The sequence below is a fragment of the Dermacentor albipictus genome, chromosome 4, assembly GCF_038994185.2.
Source record: "Dermacentor albipictus isolate Rhodes 1998 colony chromosome 4, USDA_Dalb.pri_finalv2, whole genome shotgun sequence".
NCBI classification, from domain to species: Eukaryota; Metazoa; Arthropoda; class Arachnida; order Ixodida; family Ixodidae; genus Dermacentor; species Dermacentor albipictus.
In genome coordinates, this window is record NC_091824.1 from 118,699,811 (window position 1) to 118,720,931 (window position 21,121).

A 21,121-nucleotide genomic window follows, 5' to 3' on the forward strand; every position below is an offset into this window, starting at 1 on the left:
CTTGCTGTTTAAGCAGCCACATAATGCATCACCTAAGCCATGTTATGTAATGCTTTATACATAAGAAACAAATAGTGTCATTAAAGGTACATTATAGGTCAACATAGCAATCTCAAATATCTGATTTCCCACCTAAAAACCCACCAATGTTTGTTTTATATGCGAAGAGATGATTTAGTTCCAAAGGAAACTGTTACTAAAGGAGTCGCAATTCTAACAACTCGAACCGGACACAAAAACACACACAAAAACCTGGACGCAGTAATCAACACATGAAAGTTTGCCAACTATCGCATTAACTGTGGACAAAAGAAAACTAACTATAAAACAGCATATTTAGAATACAACATTAAAACATTAACGCACCTAGGCATGTACTGTTAGCAAAGCTTATCAAGTTGTATTTTCAGTCAGCACTTTTTTTCATCTGGATTTGAGCACTATTTAGGCAGGTGATAGTTGGCCACAAACTTCATTCTGTTGCCCACCAACAACATATCAGTAAACCCCCATAGAAAAGTACCAGAGCATGCCTGGAGTTGAAGATTTTCACGACGGGTATTGTCAAAAACCGCTGATGCTCACAACAGAGTGTCACATTCCCAAACGTAGCTCTGACGGAACTGTGCAAGAAGCTGCAGTATCAGTGAATAGTTCCATAGAATAATACAACAGCCAAACTGCCTTTTCTTTCATGCTGAACTGCAACTTAATTACCCTCTTTATTATCAGTGCTCGGCTGCAAGTTGCCAATTATGAATTGGACATGTCATATCATGAGAGCTGGCACTGTTATTTTCACAGTAACAGTGCTGATCCTGTTCATTTGTTCACGTCATCTTTTAAGTTACGTGCCTTCATGTTTAAATGCAATTCAATTCCAACAAGTTCTGTTCTATACACCACTTTATCTATCTTTATCTACTGCTGTATCAATTTATATAACTTTATCACTTTAGCTGGAAACTTGTGGTGCCTGCAGCAAAACATACCCGTCAGCTGTTCTAGAGAGACAAGGACATGAAACGCTTGGAATCTTGAGGTTAATGGAAAAGGTGGTTGATCCCTCGAAGTCCCGCAGATTTTCCAAAAAAAATTCCTACACTCAGGTGCTACTGTCAATGGGAGCTTCAAGTATGAAGGTTCAGCCAGCACAAGATTGATGAGTAGCACACATTTATTTGCCTGAATTATGCCCTTATCGCTTCAAACAGCCTTGTGACTCTGTAAACTGATTATTTTCCACAATATGTTACATTATAAACGCAACCACTTGCAGTAATTATGCATGTACGCAGAAACTTGTTGCCTTCATGCACTTAGAGACGTACAATATCTCGGAGATTTAGAACGAGAAGCCATAATGAATAACACCACAAGAATGCGGATTAGACAAATTCGTCCACTAACCACCATCCCCATGGTAGCTGAACAATCACAGTGCCAGATTCCCACTAGTAATCTTTGTACGAAACTGTGCGCGCTCCTATAAACAGGCCACTATGTATGAAGCAAGCTCACTTCACTGTCGCAATGGTAGACAATCCACTTACTGTTGCGTCCTACGGTGCCAGTCACAGTGGCATTTGGCAGCTTCGCAAGGATCTGCTTCTTCAGTTCCTCGAAGCGAGGGCTGTATCCTCATCCCCCACTGAGAAAATGAAATAAAAATAAACAGAGAAATGTCATTACAAACAACAGAGAACCATGTATTCATGAAACATCAGACTAAGCATGAGGCGGTGAGCAACGTGGCAAGTTTTCGAACAGGGGTGCTCATTTTGAAGCAGCAGGAGGCACGTACTTCACTTGGCAAACATTTGCAGGATTGACAGCTTTGTAAGAAGTTGGTCTGATGCACTTACAAGGCAATGCCGCTTGTGCTTCCAACGGAAAAAGTTGCATTCCATCATACAGATATGAATGCACCTACTAAGTGAACAACAATGATGGCTCAGTGGCATGGCATTAGCCTGCAGAGCATGAGGTTACGGGTCTTATTCCTAGTCTCGGCAGCCACATTCTCATGGGGACTGAACCTCAAGGTAATGAAATTAAACGATGATGGAGAATTGCCAGATGTCGTTTACCGAGCCAACAGCAGCCATCTTATCAAGCTATACCCAAGAATAGTCAAAAGGAAAACAGCTGCAAACTTTTCCACCAGTATTACGTTAAATTCTGGCAGTAATGCCAAATGTATGTTAATAATGCATGTACATATTGTGGTGAAATGACACAGCATGCCTAGAAGTAGGAAAGTTGCACATGAGGCCTGTAAATATATACTAAGAGGTGAATGAGCACATTTATTAAGTGAAAAACAAGGCATGCATTTTTATTATGGGCATCTATATATGCAAGAAATTTGCCTATATGTAATGCTTTTGCTAAACTTGTGCAACAATATATAACAATATATATTAAAAAGTGCCAATCTCGCAGGTAACGGAATGAAGAGCAAACAATGAAATCTATAGTGAGCTGTATGTGCCTGGGCATATTTACATAGATTATGACAAGACATGCTTAGTGTTGTTATTTTGGAAATTTTGTTGCTAAGTTTGACGACTTTTTGGTCTGTTCAGCGACAAATTTTTCTATTCAGTAACTAGCGACTTCTTTTGAGGGAACATGACAGTACAATTTACAACATTTTAGCGACTTCGAAATTAGGAAAGTTGCCCAAAAGGTTACTTTATAGAACACACTTTATTATTCAAAAGCTAGAAAAAAGCAGCCGAAATTGGATGCACGGCACGTGGCATCTGTGACCATGATTTCAAAGGGGGTCTGTACTCGAGGAGGCCACACACTGTGGCTGATTGCACTGTGGCAAACAGGCTTGAAATTATACCAGGAAAATACATGTTTTTGCAATCTCTGGGAAAACCATTAGAATAGGTCTTAATGTTGCAGGTGCTGCAGTTTCACAAGGTATGCTCGATTGGTGGATGTACGCAAGAGTAGCAGCAAATTAAATTATGAAGACTTCTTATGAATAAATTGGATATGAATATGAATAATTTATATTTTATGGTGAGATTCCAGTGCAGGCATCCTGTTGGATAGAGAAGCAGCTACTAAGATGAATGAGTATTTTGTGACCAGTGCAGAATACAAAAGTGAATACAATGCCTTATTCTATATTAAATGAATTCAGCCATACAAACTCTGTAGTGTTTACCTCTGTGACATCAGAGACAGTAATGCAATTAATATGCCAGATCAAGAATAATGTAGTGTATGGAAGCCATTGTAGCACAAAAGAACATGGACAATGAAGAGGACTGGACACCATGGGTGCTAACTCACAAGTGGTTTATTGGGTCGACCAAAGAAACATGAGAAATCATAAATATGAAATCCTATAGACGATTTCCTATTTTTCTAGGGTCGACACAATAAACCTAATGTGAGTTAGCGCCCGTGGTCACCTGTCCTCTTCGTTGTCCGTGTTCGATTATGTTACCATGGCTTCAATGCATATTAACAAATTTGCCCAAGTTTTATTAATAAAGTAGTGGCTGGTTTCGACAAGGTTAAGACAACTCGTTTAAAATACATAGCCAATATTATAGCCCCAATCATCGTTTAAATAATTAATAGAATGTTTGAACCTGGTGTTTTCTCAAACCGCTCAATATAGTGAGTGCATGCTGTGTTTTTCAAAGGAGGTGACAAATGACAATTCGCTTACTAAAAACCAATCTCCTTCCTTCCACTTTTATCGAACGCATTTCAGAATGCAATAAACGCTCAGTTGTACAGATTCTTTATCAAGTGTAGAATGTGATCAGTGAGGTGCAGTATGGCTTCCAGAAGAATATCCAGTGAAGCAGCCCTCTTGAATATTAAACATGAACTCATCAAAAACATTGAACATAGGCTCTACAAACTGGGTTTGTTTATAAATTCTAGGACGGAATTTAAATCGGTTTGTCATGAAGTCTTCATGTACAAACACAGCAAGTATGGTGTATGTGTAGCTGATGAAAGATAATGAAAGACTACCTAACGAACTGCTATCAATAGATTAGCATTAGCATAAATAATTACAGTGCATCGACTTATGCAACTATAACCAGAGGAGTACTGCAGAGATTAATACTCAGCCCTCTGCTTGTTCATAATTTGCATAAGCAATCTCAGTGACATCCAATATTTTCCCAAGCTAATAATATATGCAGATGACACTAATATTTTTTTCAGCGATATATACATTCAGGAACTTGAGCGCCAGGTGAATAATTACCTAAATAAGCTGGCAGTTTGGCTTAATTCAAGTAAATTACAACTAAATGTTAGTAAAACAAAATACACAATATTTGCTCCAATGAATAAGCCACGTAAATACAAAACAACTATTTTGTGAGGGCTGACAGAGCAGGTAAAAAGCCAGAAGTTCTTAGGTGTTTCTTTACTGAAGGCCTGATGTGGAATGCACATGTAAAGAAACTAACAACAGAACTTAGTAGGATTGTTGGGTGCTTATACAAAGTCATTCCAGTCATACCTATATGGTTAGAAAATGCATTATATTATGCTCTGTTCTATTCTAGAGTAACATACTGTATTTTGGCGTGGGGTACGACCACACAAACTAATTATCAAAAACTACTAATTCTGCAGAAAAAAGTTCTACAAGTATTCGAACAATATCATGGCCTTATTAGGGACTTCAAAATTAACCACCTTTTTTAGAATATTCATTGCTAAAACTAACACAACTATACTATTTCAAGCTTTTACATTAGGCTATGCAAAGCAAGCATGGATGTCTCCAGACCACATCAGCAAGTACAAAATACAACATGTCAGCACTAACGCAAAAAAAAGCACCACCACTGAGGACAAATTGTGGTAAGCAACCCATAGAATACCAAGTACCAACATTGCTAAATAGCTTACATCATAGATTCTGATCATAAACATTCTGGTACCATGGTCAATTCCATCCTGACCGGTCACGATATTGAAGGCATAACAGCAGCGTGAAAAACACACACAGACAAAAAAAAAGGAACACTGACAGACATGGACAATCACTGCTTTCAGGTTAACACAGAAAGAAGGGCCCAATGTAGAAGAAATATACTTCAGTAAAACAAGTTCTTGGGTGAGTTGGTCACTTATTGCAGGCATAACAGCAGCCCCAACGATATTGAGTTTGGATAAATAATGAAGTGTCTTATGTTTGTCCTGTCACACTTTGTCATTTTGCACTGTATAATACAGATGTTTTTTGCTTGATTTCACATTATATGCAAGTCTGTGTTAACTTAGTTGTGTCAATGTTGACAATGTACCACGACTAATGCCATAGCTAGTTGTCTCGTTTTTTTTTTATCTCTCTCTCTCTCTCTTTTTCTTCTGCTGAAGGATAATTTTTTTCTTGAAGTGATTACAGATGCAGTATTGCGTCATGTTCATTGGCCTGCATGCAGAACTGTAACAGGAGCACAGGCCTTTTGTCAGACTATGTAGCCTTTCACCTCTGCCCCCGTTACTGTAAGCAGTCAGGACAAATAAACTTTAAACACATTGGAAGTGTCAAATAAAACGGATTTGTCTTCGAACAAGATTATCTTCAAGTTTGTATATAAACACATGTGCCATAGTCGCAAAGTTGAACAAGTAATGAATTTAATTCAATTACATTATGAGGTACACCATGGTAAGGGAATCCATGGAATATTCTTTACCATCTTGGGTTCCTTATAATTAACGTGCACCAAGTACACAAGGTATTTCGCCCCCATCGAAATGCGACCGAGGTGACCACAGCGGCCGGGATCGAACACGCAATCATTACAAAAATAATTAACTGCTGTGCTACACTTTCAGACAAAATTTTTGCAGAAGACTAGTCTGCAAATACATAATTAACAAAAATTAGTGATTAAGATGGATTCAAATATTTTTCAATTGTGTATTTGCCAACTACACTCTTAAGTAAAATTACACCCTTTTGCCACAGCGATAATCGTCATCTGTCTTGTCCGCATTTCCTTTCTTTAAAGCGGTGAGCCCGGTACTTCCCAGTAACGAACGGCATGCGCGTTATCAGCGTGACATAGCATTCCCGACAGGAAAGTAGCAGGCGCTGCGTTTTCAAGAAAGGAAACGCAAGCAAGGCCGATGATGATTACTGTTGTGTAGCAGAGATACAGCACAAAGGGAGTAAATTTGCCTAAGAGTGTACATTATCGTGAAAATTTTGTCCGTAAAAGTAAACACCTGTGCAAGCTTAATTCATTGGCATGCGTAGCTCACACCGCAATTTTGTAATTCAAATTAATATAATAGTTTAACTTTGAGAACGTACCATGCAAGCTCGAATACAAACGTACACTCTAAGAAAAGTTTATCCCCTTTGAGTCGTATCTTGCCACACAACGATAATCGTCATCTGTGTTGTCTGCATTTCCTTTCTTTAACGCTGCACACCCAGTACTTTCCAGTAACGAACCGCATGCACGTTATCAGCATGACATAGCATTCCCGACAGGAAAGTAGGGGGCGCGGCATTTTCAAGAAAGGAAACGCAAGCAAGGCAGATGACGATTATCGTTGTGTTGGAGATACACCCCAAAGAATGCAAAATTTTTTTAGAGTGGACACTCCTAGAAAAATTTACACCCTTTGGGGCGTATCTTGTCCCACAACAATAATCGTCATCTGTCTGGCCCACGTTTCCTTTCTTTAACGCTGCGAGCCTGGTACTTCCCAGTCACGAGCGGCATGCGCGTTATCAGTGTGACGCAGCATTCTCGACAGGAAAGTAGCGAGCGCCGAGTTTTCAAGAAAGGAAAAGCAAGCAAGACAGATGACGATTATTGTTGTGGGACAAATATACACCCCAAAGGGTGCAACCGTTTTAAGAGTGTACACTCTTAGACAAGGTTACACCCTTTGGGGTGTCTCTCTGCCACACAGCGATAATCGTCATCTTCCTTGCTTGCATTTCCTTTCTCGAAAACGCCGCGCCCGCTAGTTTCCTGTCGGGAATGCTTTGTCATGCTGATAACGCGCATGCGGTTCCTTAGTGGAAAGCACCAGGCACGCCGCGTTAAAGAAAGGAAATGCGGGCAAGACAGATGACCATTATCGTTGTTTGGCAAAAGGGTGTAATTTTGCTTAAGAGTACACTAAAGAAAAGCTTACACCATTTGGGATGTATATTTACGACACAACACACTCTAAAAATGTTTGCACCTTTTGGGGTGTATATATGCCACACAACGATAATCGTCATCTGCCTTGATGCGTTTCCTTTCTTGAAAACGCCGCGCCCGCTACTTTCCTGTCGGGAATGCTATGTCATGCTGATAACGCGCATGCCGTTCGTTACTGGAAAGTACCGGGATCGCCGCGTTACAGAAAGGAAACGCATCACGGCAGATGACGATTATCGTTTTGTGGCAGAGATACACCCCAAAGGGTGCGAACGTTTTTTAGAGTGCAATAATCGATCTGCCTTGCATGCTCGCGTTTCCTTTCTTGAAAACGCCGCGCCCGCTACTTTCCTGTCGGCAATTGCTATGTAATGCTGATAACGCGCATGCCGTTCGTCACTCCATGGGAAGTACCGGGCTCGCAGCGTGAAAGGGAAATGCGGACAAGACAGATGACGTTTAATTATTGTTGTGTGGCAAGATACGACTCAAAAGGTGTAAACTTTTCTTGGAATTTTAGAAAAATTTACACCCTTTGGGGCTTATCTTGTCCCACAACGATAATCGTCATCCGTCTTGCCCGCGTTTCCTTTCTCTAACGCGGCCATCCCAGTACTTCCCAGTCACGAACGGCATGCACGTTATCAGTGTGACGCAGCATTCTCGACAGGAAAGTAGCGAGCAGCGAGTTTTCAGGAAAGGAAACGCAAGCAAGGCAGATGACGATCATCGTTGTGGGACAAATATACACCCCAAAGGGTGCAACCGTTTCAAGAGCTAGTGTAGGTAAAGTGCGTTCCAAACGCGAACGCTAGCCAGTTTTTTTCGCTTGAGTATTTCCCCTCTTTTCTTCTGTTATCTTTTCTTTATTCCTGCATGTACTACGCGACTCAGCTGAGCGAAACTATCATATAGTTACTCAGAGCGTCGCAGAACTTACCAATACTCAACGACTACTTTAACTGGCTTCGCTCCAGCCATGGCCCAGCTCTCGCCGATCAGTTGCAACCGCTATGGAGAAAGCCTGCAAGAAAGAGAAACGACTGGTTTCCAAATTGCATCTGTACACAAAACAGGCCTACCTCAAACGTCTGTTCGATCGGGCACGGTCGAACCATAGAAAAAGAAGTTGAACGCGAGAGGTGGAGCGCGCGCGATGGAACGAAGACCAACGCGAGAGCAGATGGAGGAAGTATCATCACAGCAGAACACCTATGTATCATAGCAGGAAAAACAAACGTTACAAAAATTGAAGTAACGATTACGTACGAGATTACGACCGGTGCCGATCGAGTTTTCGCACTTAACTTTCACCTCCACAGGTCTGGTCTGGCATGTATCACCATTGTGTCCTTTATGCAATGAGAATGAATCTCTGCAACACTTTTTGGCCTGCTGTCGTCTCATTATTCAATGGTATAAATATTTAGAAGAACCTTTCCAAAAGCATGGCTTGAATTTAACTCTTCCTGTAATTTTTCCTTTGAGGCTACCGTACTGGGTTACAGCCACTGGAACGTTTGTGAAGCCCTCTGCATACTGCTGCGTGAGACAAAAATAATTGGATGCTAAAATTGTTCTTAATAGTTATGCTCACATAATTGTTTTATGTAATACTTAGATAACTGATATATATATATCTGCACCTGTAGACACTTTAAAGCTCACTTGCAAGATACTTATTTAATTTCACCTTAATTTATTTATTTAAAAAACTTATGACAGTTTTTTCACCGCCTGATTCATGACCGATGTTCCAGAGCACATTGCGCCATTTCACCAGAGAACATGAGCCGTGGAGGCATGCCAATGATATATAGTGCTACAGATCGAGTGGTCAACCTCTGCTCGCCCTTGCGTCTAAATTAATGCCGCCGCATTGATTATTGAGGGAGGAATGGAAAGAAGAGACCATTCAGGCACCCTAAGTTTCTGCGTGACGGGAGACAGTCCAGACATTTTAGCCGATTTTAGTGAGCATGTAGCTAGCTGGACCGGGACCCTGAATCCATGGAGCAAGGAAACCACAACGATATTGAAGCCACATGCGTCGGCCCAACACGTGATCGTACGTCAAAGTGCGCGGTTGTTTTATGCGAAGCATATTACTAGAGCTCAACCCAGCTCCTCAGGCGCGGCGGTGTCGCCTTCAATACCACGTGACACCGTGACGTCACGACAGAGGAGAAACGGGGCTCCAACTCGCGCCGTCGCCTTCAAGGCTGACCACGTGACCCCGTGACGTCACGACAGAGGAGAAACGGGGCTCCAACTCGCGCCGTCGCTCGCGGCGTCGCGGCGGTATATAAGCAGCTGCGCTTGCCTCTGCTAGACACTCACGAGGTGAGATGCCTCCTGGAGACAGAGATTCTCGTTGGAATGAGAAGCGAAGGTTGCGGCGTGCTACAGACTGTTTCTAGGTGGCTTTGCTACGGCGCAGCGACTACGCGCCCCGCATCGGACGCGGTGAGCGTCGAGCAACGCAGCGTTCGGCGCGACAACGAAATGTGCGCCTGAGCAAGCGCCGCACGCCTGAGCCGACGCCGACGACACCGGCTTTTCTGCTACACGAGCTCCTTAACGCTGTCGCGTTAAAATAAAGGCTAGTATGCTTCGCATCCTGGGCTTAACCTTAGCTAAGCCACAGCCAGTTTTTTCTTCCTCCATGCCTGCACCGGTTGGACGTCGATTCGCGAGACGGGCGGCCCCAAGGTAATCATGAATTTAGGCAGATTAAGTACTGCACGTAGCGACACACAAGCGAACAGCAGAACACGAGGAGTTCGAAATTGACGCACGAAAAAAAGAAAAAAGGACGATTACGATACTCCCCAATGCGAAATTTGAGCGCAGCTGTATACGCCTTTTCATTTCGCAATATATCGAGACAACGCACCGCGATCACCGCACCGACTGGCAGCGCCACGACGCGCGCGGCGCTAGACCGGCCACACAGTTGCCGCTTTCCGGAAACTGCAGCTTATGCAACTGCAATCTTAACAGGAAAACGCTTGCGGTGAACGCTATGCGCGAAGGCGAGCTTTCTGATATTTTTTCCCCCGCACGGCCGGTGACGCCGCTGCCGCCAATGCGCAAACGCATTCCTCCTCGCGCTCTCGCCGTATTTCATCCCCTCCCGCGCCCGTTCTTTCATTTGCTTCTGCTCGTTCGTTCGGCTACGCCGCCGAGGCACGCAGGTACGGGCGTTTAAGAGCTGCGCTCTAAAATTTCGACAGAACCTACCTCAAGATGAATGTCGATGTTCATGCGATCAGCACTGCATAAACATCGTATTGACACCACCGAACCGCGTCCTATATGAGGCGTGCGCTGCAGCCGGGCTCCACTCTCGCAATGCTCTCCGGACACGCTGCGCCATCTGGCGCCGCCGCCGCAATGCCTGCGCGTGTCCTCCGAGATGCACAACGCGCTGGTGCATGTAAATGCTGAGAATTGCTCCTGTACTATCCACAATGCATTTACAGCGCAGCGCGCTAAAGCATCAAGCTGCTGCCCTTGGGGGGTCCCGTGTGACGTGGCTTCAATTCTACGAGCACCGGATAAATATTAAAGGATGGCACATATCAATTCTTGAGATAGACCAAGAATGAGTGACTTCCACTCCTTAGTTACTTTTTTGCCCCCCCTCCCCTCGCGCAATAGTCCACTGTGGAGCTTATGAGGACAGAATAAATCAACGGACCCAACTGCCTATTTGAGCACTCTCTCATACCCGTGGCATAAACTGAATACAGAGCAGAGTTGCATCTCTGCAGTTAAAATGGTTCCAGAATCATTATGCATTTTGAAACACCCGGAATGAAATGATGGCACCACTTAAGCAGATGGAATGTGAGCACGAGATTCAAGAATGCAGTTGAAATGGAATGGGCACATAGCCCAGTAGTGCTAAATGTTGCTTTTAGATGACTACAAAGCCAGTAAATTTGCCAATTAGACTAAATTAGACTTGGCCAATTTATTACATTTCTAAATATTTACTTAATACCAAACCATTACACAGGTTGTTTCACGTAATTTGAACAAAGGACTTTAAAGAAATGGTTAAATGCGACTAAATGAAACCAACGACATATTGCCTGCCGTCAGTGGCACTCCTTAGGGAATTTTTATATTGCGCATAATTAGGTGATTAACCAAGATCAATTATGAAAAATTTTTACTATTGACTTTCAGGCCAAGTGTGTTTCGTCACATTGTAGAGGCCATTCCAAAATGACCAATCCAATTTTTTGTAGCAACGTACATGCTGTGTGATTTTTTCCAGCGTTTAAGGAAAGCCTGCAAAATATGAAATAAAGCCATGTGACTGCGCTCACCGAGCGCGCGGACCGTGGCGAAGTGACTGGCCATGGCTCTAGGCAGGGGCTTCAAGGTGCGTCAGCATCTTTGATGGTGGCACACCGAAAGGAAGCACTGTCGTCCATGATAAAATTGGCTTGATGCACGCGGTTGAAAGCGCTACAATACATTAGCTCACGAGCGCAGTCACGTGATTTTATTTCAGATTTCACTGGCTTTCTTTAAATGCCCGAAAAAAATCGCCATGCAGCATGTACGTTGCCACAAGAAAATGGATCGGTTGTTTTGGAATGCCCTCCACAACGTAATGAAACAGCCCTAAAGTGAATATTAAAAATATTGCATTATTGGTATTAGCTCATTAAGCAATTATGCGCAATATAAATACACAACAGAGTGCCACATGACAGAAAACCATATGTCGTTGGTTTCATTCAGTTGCGGTTAACATACTTCTTTAAATCCTTGGTTCAAGTTACGTGAAACACCCTGTACATTCTCCTATAGGCAACTAACTCTGCCATGATAATCATAAACACGATATTCTACACTTCAGAAGACACTGCTACTTCTCTGTGCTCTATGTTGAAGTGGATTTAAAGGCAGCAACTTTTAGTTGTCAAGAATGACTCAATTTATCAAGAGCATGCTTGACCTACGACAGAAGGGTTGAGGCAAAAAACAAACAGTTGTACCCTGTGCAAGTCTACGGTGATTTGGAAGGTACGCCATGTTTTTTTGCTCCAGCATTGAAAAAGCATGATAAGGTGGCTACAGAGGTATGCTGGAAAAAAGTGGTGCCCGTTAATATGCCAGAAAATGTGAAACTAAGATCTGCCTGAATAACACATAAATGCATCTTGTTTCTATGGTAGTCATCGAAGCGACAGAATAAGCTAGCTGGATGCACGACATGCAAAATGGAGTAAGGTATTTTTTGTACTTTTCCTTACTCAAACAAAGCGTTGTTTTGTTTACAACAGATTTTATTTAAAAGCCAAGCCTTACTTTCATCACAGCATGCGATGTTGTGAGCCGCCTTACATTTGAGCAGCTAAAGATCTGTCACCCCAGTGCTTTTTTTTTTCCCATCAATATTTTGAGGAAGAATAAAGAGTGACCAAGCCTTTGCTCCGTCTACACGCATTTTTCCACGCGAGAAAAGCTTGAGAAGACATGACAGGCTGCAGCCTGTCATGCAGTCCATTCTTCTGAAAGTGACAATTTGCATTCATTGCCAGTGCCCAATTAAAATTTCCCAGATCCAGAGGTTGAGATGGCTTATGCGGAGGGCTTGTTTCAATTTGCCGATAATGGTGAGCCTGCTGACATTAAATGTTGGCAACGAATTACTCCATATCACCCGTCATGCCATGGTCACCAACGCTCATGGCATGTCTCTGAAGGAACCATCCATTTATTTCAATATATCGAATTTTAAATACTACAAAAATCTTCGTAGAAACACCTAGTATAACACAGCGTCTCAATACCAAAGTTGAAAATGAAGAAACACACGGTTATTAAATGCCAAATTGATGTACGGAAAGCAAACACACATGCAATTCAATATTTTGCTGCATGATGAAGCAGTGACCACTTGAGGATAGATCGCATGGGCCTTGTCTACTTCTAGGCCATTGGTGAGCTGCTGAGATAATGTATGGAGTGATGTGCACCAATGTCGCATCCGCTCTTCCATTTTTTTCTCATATGGCAAAAACTGACATGATGGACTTTCCCGAGCTGTCTGTACTTATCAGATAAAGAATAGCATTAATAAATGCTCCATCTACCCACTTGTACTAATGCACATAAAAGCACTTCAAATGCTTTTAGCATTCTTCAGGAACTAACCGCGATTTATTGTGACTGTAGCCAGTTTCGTGAACTAACCTCGAAGGCAGTGGAATCTAAGAAATAGCATGGTAGGATGGTACCAACATGCGGTACCACCGCATGTTGGTACCATCACCATGGTGAGTGTTCTTGCATTCTTCTGTCGCGACAGCTAGTATGTGGTGAAACTGCTGTTGAGATGCCGCACCTCTTGTTGAAGATGCCAATGCTGTGCTTCTTGTCACAGAAACAATGCATCCATAGAATTTTTGTGCAAAGTTCTACTTCCCAAACACAAACAGTCGCAAAAAGAAACAGTCGCATGTCTTATCACTTGCAAGGTCAGCATTTCATCAGATACTCAAAACAGCAGGTGAGAGACTTCAACAACATGTCAGAGAGACATATGCCACATGGTCCCACAAACAAGTTTCAATCTAGAGCAGATTATTATATAATAGTCCTCGCTATGTCGCATCAAGCAAGTTTAAGTTATTTCGGCTCTTGTTATTTCACAGAATTAGGAACTTCTAGAAAAAAAGACTAAGAATGAAACAAATGCATTTACTTCCACAAGGTCCATACATGAGTGGCTTTCACACAGCAAGTAGCGCCGGGCAGGAACACGCTGGTTCTTCAGGCAAGACTCTTTCAAGATTTGGGGTCAAGCCATCATAAATGCGCTTTCCAAAGCCTTCAGCTATTGTTCAGGAAGGCCAACTGCATGGTCAACTGGCAGAGCAAATGCGCAGAGAGCACCCAATGAGGTGCCGTGCTATAACAAAGAGCATTTGCCGCTCGCACCAAGCTTCACGCAAGGCTTCACCTCCTTGCCAAGGCTGGCGTCAAGTACTCGCTGGACAACCTGAAAAAGTAAAGTATGTTTGGAATTATCGACTTGGCAAACTAATGCTGAAAAACCAAGATAGGTAGAGAAAAATTAGACAGGGATGTTAGCCGCAAAGAGATAGGATTGAAGGATATAGAGAGAAAATATTTCCGTGCACCAACAACAAGAGTACAACGATTCTCATAACCTGTCATGCATCCCATATGATAATGAAGAAGTTTTGACAAAATATTTGCTTTTTTTTTGTATAGATAGCTGTTGGCCCATAATTACGGTATTAAGTCTCCATGACTTGAAAGTGCGAAGACCTTTAAGCACTTCTCTGAATACGAAAGCATTAATGTCTAATTGAACACCACTGAGCAGTCCTTTGAGTTATAAACTACTCCAGGTAAGCGAGTGCGTTGAGACGCTTGGCCAATGCCTCCTAGATCAAAGTCCGGTGCACTATGATCCGTGATGTCTTGCAACCTTGTCTGACTGCCACAGAATCTAATGGAGATACTCTTGACTAAGCCGCGGTGATCTTGATGTCACTGCTTTCACCATGCCAGGCTTCGCAATGGGAATTTCGGTCCAAGTAGCATGATGTCACAAAGCAGAGTGTACAGGCCTGCTATCTGTGAGGTGCTGGTTTAGCCCAGTGAGTAAGACACTCTGCTTCTGAGTGTGGAGTCATAGGTTCAATACTCACTACGGACAACCTTTTCCCTTTTGAATACATAGTTTTTTTTTATACACTATTTTTTTATAGTGATTACCGGGCCAAAGTAACAATGCAGGCAAGAACTTGCGTTGACAAGAAATGTGTGGTTAATACAGGGCTCCGACAGCAAGGGTGACATTACATAAATGCCCTCTCCCCTCATACAACTCCCAGTGATAGAAGCGGTCAAGGGAGATTTGGAGCAGCTCTGGGAGCAACACATTGGAGCAGGTTTGGAGCAGGAATTGTTCGTCTTGGAGCAGGAGCACATTTTGGAGCATGTTAGGCAAGGATCAAAATGAGTGAAGTACAGACAAATCAGGTTATGGCAAATCAGTTCTGCGGAAGCCCGCAACATGGAGGAAAATTCACTAAAGAAAATATATGTCATACACCCGACAAAAGAAACCCATATGTGTTCCTCAAAAACAACTATTAAGTTACGTACCGGACATGCCAGCTACATGTGACCAAGAAAACAAAAAGTACCAATGGATTTATGCAAACAGCACCCACTGGATGTTGACATGCTTGTGTTAATACTAGTCAATACTTTCCTTTTCGTTCCGCTCAAGCAACTAATATTTAAGTTTAATTAGCTAACATAATTACCTCACTTACTGGATAAGCATGGTGGATAATGCAAATCCTAGGTTACTTTATGTCCAGTTATCGCTCATGTTTAAACATCATCCACAAGTTTTTGATTGACATCTTGTTGATAGGTAAGTTTATATGTGTTCGTGCACAATTAAGAAATACTGACTGTGACGACCATGACCTACACCCATAAACATACAGTAAACGTGGTTCGTATAATGCCCTTAGTTAATTTTTATATTCTTGACAACATTCAGATGGCATAGCAGAGTACCACAGAATAAATGGTCATAGCATGTCAGTTGGTCATAGCATGTTTGCCAGTATTTCATATAAATTGGCAAGGAGAAAGAAAAATCACAACTGACATTTATGAAAAGAATAAAGGAAAAATAGTGTTCAGTGGCTTTCCAACCAGCATTGGTAACCAATGTTTTGCAATCAATTATTAGGCCTGCCCCATGAAGTCAATGTAAAACGGCAGCCTATATTTTGAATGCAAACAATGGTTTCTTAAAACTCTGTGACTCGATCTGGGCAAGTCGCGTTGTGAACATCACTGCGGTGAATGCAATTTCTGTCCGCATATTCTCTGATCCATTGACTGCCAATCGGCCGCTACAGTAGACTAAAACCGAAACTTCGCATCCTCGGTTTGCATTTTGCGGCCACAAGTCTGATCTTGTATGGTGTGGTTGAGCAGAATATAGAGTACTTGGAGTGCACATTTGAGTGATTGAGTGATTTGAGTGCCATTGGATAGTGTTGGTTAACAAGTTTCATGAAAGCAAGCAGCTCTTTTGTCAACGTGCTCAGCTACCACCTCTGTAACCGGACATGGTGCATGCACGAAGTATATTTTAAGGTTACACGCATGGTGTTCGCCATTAATCGATGCAGATTTACCAGGAGGACATACAAGTGAGCCCTAAAATGTATAACAACAGACCGTATGACTTATTCATTCAGTTGAGAGCGTGGCTTTCTTTCCCAAGCTCCCCATGAAAAGAGCTGCAATTCAAATCACCTTTAGCTGGTCCACATATTCTGCAAATGTGCAAGACTTACATAAAACCTTCGTAATGCATTGTATAGCACAAAGAAGTTTCAATTTCCTGCAGTCAAGTTACAATGTGCCACCAAACACACCCACACTCTAATGACGCTGGAATGGATTGATTTAGCTTGGCTTCTAGGGCCAAATAAATGCTAGCTAACACATGGCTGTGTGGTTGCCACTGAACAGGCATCATCATCATCACCACCACCACCACCACCACCACCACCAGCCTGGTTACACCCACTGCAGGGCAAAGGCCTCTCCCATACTTCCCCAACTACCCCGGTTATGTACTAATTGTGGCCATGTTGTCCCTGCAAACTTCTTAATCTCATCCGCCCCACCTCACTTTCTGCGGTCCCCTGCTACGCTTCCCTTCCCTTGGAGTCTAGTTCGTAACCCTTAATGACCATCGACTATTTTCCCTCCTCATTACATGTCCTGCCCATGCCCATTTCTTTTTCTTGATTTCAACTAGGATATCATTAACTCGCATTTGTTCCTTTACGCAGTCTGCTCTTTTCTTATCCCTTAACGTTACACCTATCATTCTTCTTTCCATAGCTCGTTGTGTCGTCCTCAATTTAAGTAGAACCCTCTTAGTAAGCCTCCAGATTTCTGACTCGTAGGTGAGTACTGGTAAGACACAGCTGTTGTACACTTTTCTCTTGAGGGATAACGGCAACCTGCTGTTCATGATCTGAGAACGCCTGCCAAACGCACCCCAGCCCATTCTTATTCTTCTGATTATTCCAGCCTCATGATCCGGATCCGCGGTCATTACCTGCCCTAAGTAGATGCATTCCCTTACCACTTCCAGTGCCTTGCTGCCTGTCGTAAACTGCTGTTCTCTTCCGAGACTGTTAAACATTAGTTTTCTGCAGATTAATTTTTAGACCCACCCTTCTGCTTCGCCTCTCCAGGTCAGTGAGCATGCATTGCAATTGGTCCCCTGAGTTACTAAGCAAGGCAATATCATCAGCGAATCGCAAGTTACTAAGGTATTCTCCATTAACTCTTATCCCCAATTCTTCCCACTGCAGGTCTCTGAATATCTCCTGTAAACACGCTGTGAATACCATTGGAGAGATCGTATCTCCCTCCTTGACGCCTTTCTTTAGCGGGATTTTGTTGCTTTCTTTATGGAGGACTATGGTGGCTGTGGAGTCGCTATAGATATGTTTCAGTATTTTTACATACGGCTCGTCTACACCCTGATTCCGTAACGCCTCCATGACTGCTGAGGTTTCGACTAAACCAAACGCTTCCTCGTAATCAATGAAAGCTATATATAAGGGTTGGTTATATTCCGCACATATCTCTATCACCTGATTGATAGTGTGAATATGGTCTATTGTTGAGTAGCCTTTACAGAACCCAGCCTGGTCCTTTGGTTGACAGACGTCTAAGGTCACTCATGGTCAGACTCAGAGAGGTCAGAGTCACTCATGAATGCACCACATGTAAAAAAGCAGTTACTCTTAGAGCAGTTCCTTATTCTTCTAGCAGCTTATCCCAGTTATCCTAAGATGGGCGATAACCATGTGAAAGACTTGCCTTCGGGCATGCTTAACTGTAATGCAAGCAAATTTACAGCGACAGCATCAGGTGAGGTTCCGTGTACAACGGAACAGTAGCAGATGAGAAACCGCAGGTGCCACGTGAGGCCCTCAATACACCCTGTACCTCAATACCCTGTACACCCCCCCCTCCCCCCCCCCGCCCCTTGAAAGAAATAAAACTCATCCCAACCTTGTCATCCAACCTTGCGAAAGTAGATGTCCAGCGAAACTGTTGGAAACCACCACTGCAACTGCTGCTGGCGGTAGGCAATGCTTTATTGCTTTAGAGTAACGGTAATTATGGTAATTTTGACAGCATTCTGCCACCCATAATGGTGCTGCAACGACACTGAAACCAGTTGCTAGGCTGGTTATCTAATATACGAAAGGCTAGGGACATCACTCCCCTTGTTGCAAACTGCCGTCGGCGGTGCGGCTTACGAAACAATAATCTTTACAGAGAAATGTATGTGGGGAGCACTACATGCTTTGCATTGCTATCAGGAAAGCCTTATCAATTCTGTAGTTCAGATGATTGTTTTGTGCTTGCTCTTAATGTGTTATCAGGAGTACCTTATCATCAATTATGTGGCTCGAATGATTGTTATGTGCTTCTTCTTAACATGTTCTCAAGAACGCCTTATCACCAATTATGTGGTTCTGATGACTGTTTTATGTTTGTTCTTTATTGAAATCCGTGTTGTTCTGTATGTTGCATGTGATTCCAAAGGACATATGCACTGTTTGCGTTACTTTGCTGACTGCTTAAGCCTCTGGCCTTATGCGCGTACAACCTGCTGCTCCTGGCCCTGCATTGCCATTGGGATTGGCCCAGATTTTTTGCTGATGGACGTGAAAAATGCCAACCAAAAAGAGGCTAACAGTTTCACTGTAAAAGCAAATGCAAGTTAGCGGGAGCATGTCGTGCAACAGATTTTCTGATAATTTTTTTTATATAGCGAAAATTGAAAATGAGACGGCACTGATTAAAAAAGGTTGCTAAATAACTAGGCTTAATGCAAAGGCTGAAAGCAAACTTATAAAATGGTACATGGTGCTTCCTTCACAAAGAGTATCTGTAAGGAACATTAGGCCCCAAAACTGAGTCTAGTGAGCATGCATTATTGAAGCATAAAATTAACGAAGACCATTAGATGAGCAGTAGAGAATAACAGCAATCAAATTAAGTTTAGGTATTAACAAGAACATTTATGCAGGAAATGGTGGCTGGGCAAGTGTTGAAAGAGTATTCTTTTTAAATATATTACAGTTGATAAAATGAACGTGCAACTGGTGTTAACTTACCTCTTCAAAGTCAGGAAAGTTACCCTTTACGAGCTTAGAGTATACCAGGACATTATTTATTGTCACTTCAAAGGACGCTGCAACAGAGGTTAAAAAATTAGCTTAGTGTGATGAAGACAAGTTGGATAGCTGCCATGTACCATCAGCAGAAAGGAACAGAAGCATCAGCGGTAGTGTCATCTCAAATGGACAGTCAAGGTGTTTAGCAAGTTCCTTGTTCAATATTCCCAGACTTTTGCAGGTTTTCCATGGAGAGAGAGAGAGCAACCATTTCTTTCAACATAATTTCTCTCCCGCCAAACAAATGTGGACATCCAGAACAAGCAGAACACGGGGGAAAGTTTCCAGCTTACAGTAGCAGCAGGAAACATCCAAGTATTGTAGACTTCCATTATTTGGAGTCCAGCTAATTTTTTCTCTTTTTAATTTGATCCTGATCGATGGTCCTGGCCAGTGCCCATACATTTCTATGGGCCCAAACTTTTTGTTTTCCCAATCCTGAAATTACACACACACACACACACACACACACACACACACACACACACACACACACACACACACACACACACACACACACACACACACACACACACACACACACACACACACACACACACACACACACACACACACACACACACACACACACACACACACACACACACACACACACACACACACACACACACACACACACACACACACACACACACACACACACACACACACACACACACACACACACACACACACACACACACACACACACACACACACACACACACACACACACACACACACACACACACACACACACACACACACACACACACACACACACACACACACACACACACACACACACACACACACACACACACACACACACACACACACACACACACACACACACACACACACACACACACACACACACACACACACACACACACACACACACACACACACACACACACACACACACTGATAATTCCAAGACCGGCAGTTCGGGTGTTATTATGAAAAATGTTGCTTTATACTGTATTATTTATCGCCGAGTGCATTAAATGATGAACATGACAGCACAACTTTGCGTAATGCACGAATGGGGCAGAAGTAATACAGAAGGTAGGCCACAGGGAGTGCGTAAGTGTGTGATATTCCGAGATATTATGTGCCCAAACAACTAGAAGGTAGGCCACACAGTGTGTGTAATATTTAGTAAAAATTAAATTCTGAGGTTTTACATGCCAAAACTACAATACGATTATGAGGCATGCCGTAGTGGGGGACTACAGATTCATACAGATTTTGACCGCCTGGCGTTCTCTAATGTGCACCGAATGCATGGTACACAGGCATTCTTGCATTTCACCTTCATAGAAATGCGGCCGCTGGGGCCGAGATTCAGTCCCGTGCCCTTGGGCTTAGCAGTGCAACACTAAACCACCACACCACTGCGCTGGCTGCATAATTGTAGTAGCCAATAGGTAAAGTAAGCATAGCTGACAGTCATAGTCAAGCATCCACACTGTTTTTTCAGAAAATCCATCTATTGGGCTAGTTGGTCTAACATAGTTACTTCCAGATACAGCGCAAAGAAAGTACACATAGACACGACGAAGACACAACGTGTCTTCTTCGTGTCTATGTGTCTTTCTTTGTGTCTTGTCTATGTGTCTATCGTGTCTTCTT

General features: G+C 42.8%; 1 long non-coding RNA gene across 2 annotated transcripts in view; it reads right to left on the reverse strand.

The window, feature by feature from the left end:
* LOC135916012 (uncharacterized) overlaps window positions 1-21,121 on the reverse strand; it is a 61,139-nt gene that overhangs the window by 13,120 nt on the left and 26,898 nt on the right. For both annotated transcript variants that reach the window (XR_010568810.1, XR_010568809.2), the window contains exons 4-7: window positions 19,424-19,500; window positions 13,909-14,205; window positions 8,119-8,202; window positions 1,554-1,651 (exon numbers count right to left, since the gene is read on the reverse strand). This is a non-coding gene — a long non-coding RNA (uncharacterized lncRNA). The remainder of the gene's footprint in view (window positions 1-1,553; window positions 1,652-8,118; window positions 8,203-13,908; window positions 14,206-19,423; window positions 19,501-21,121) is intronic.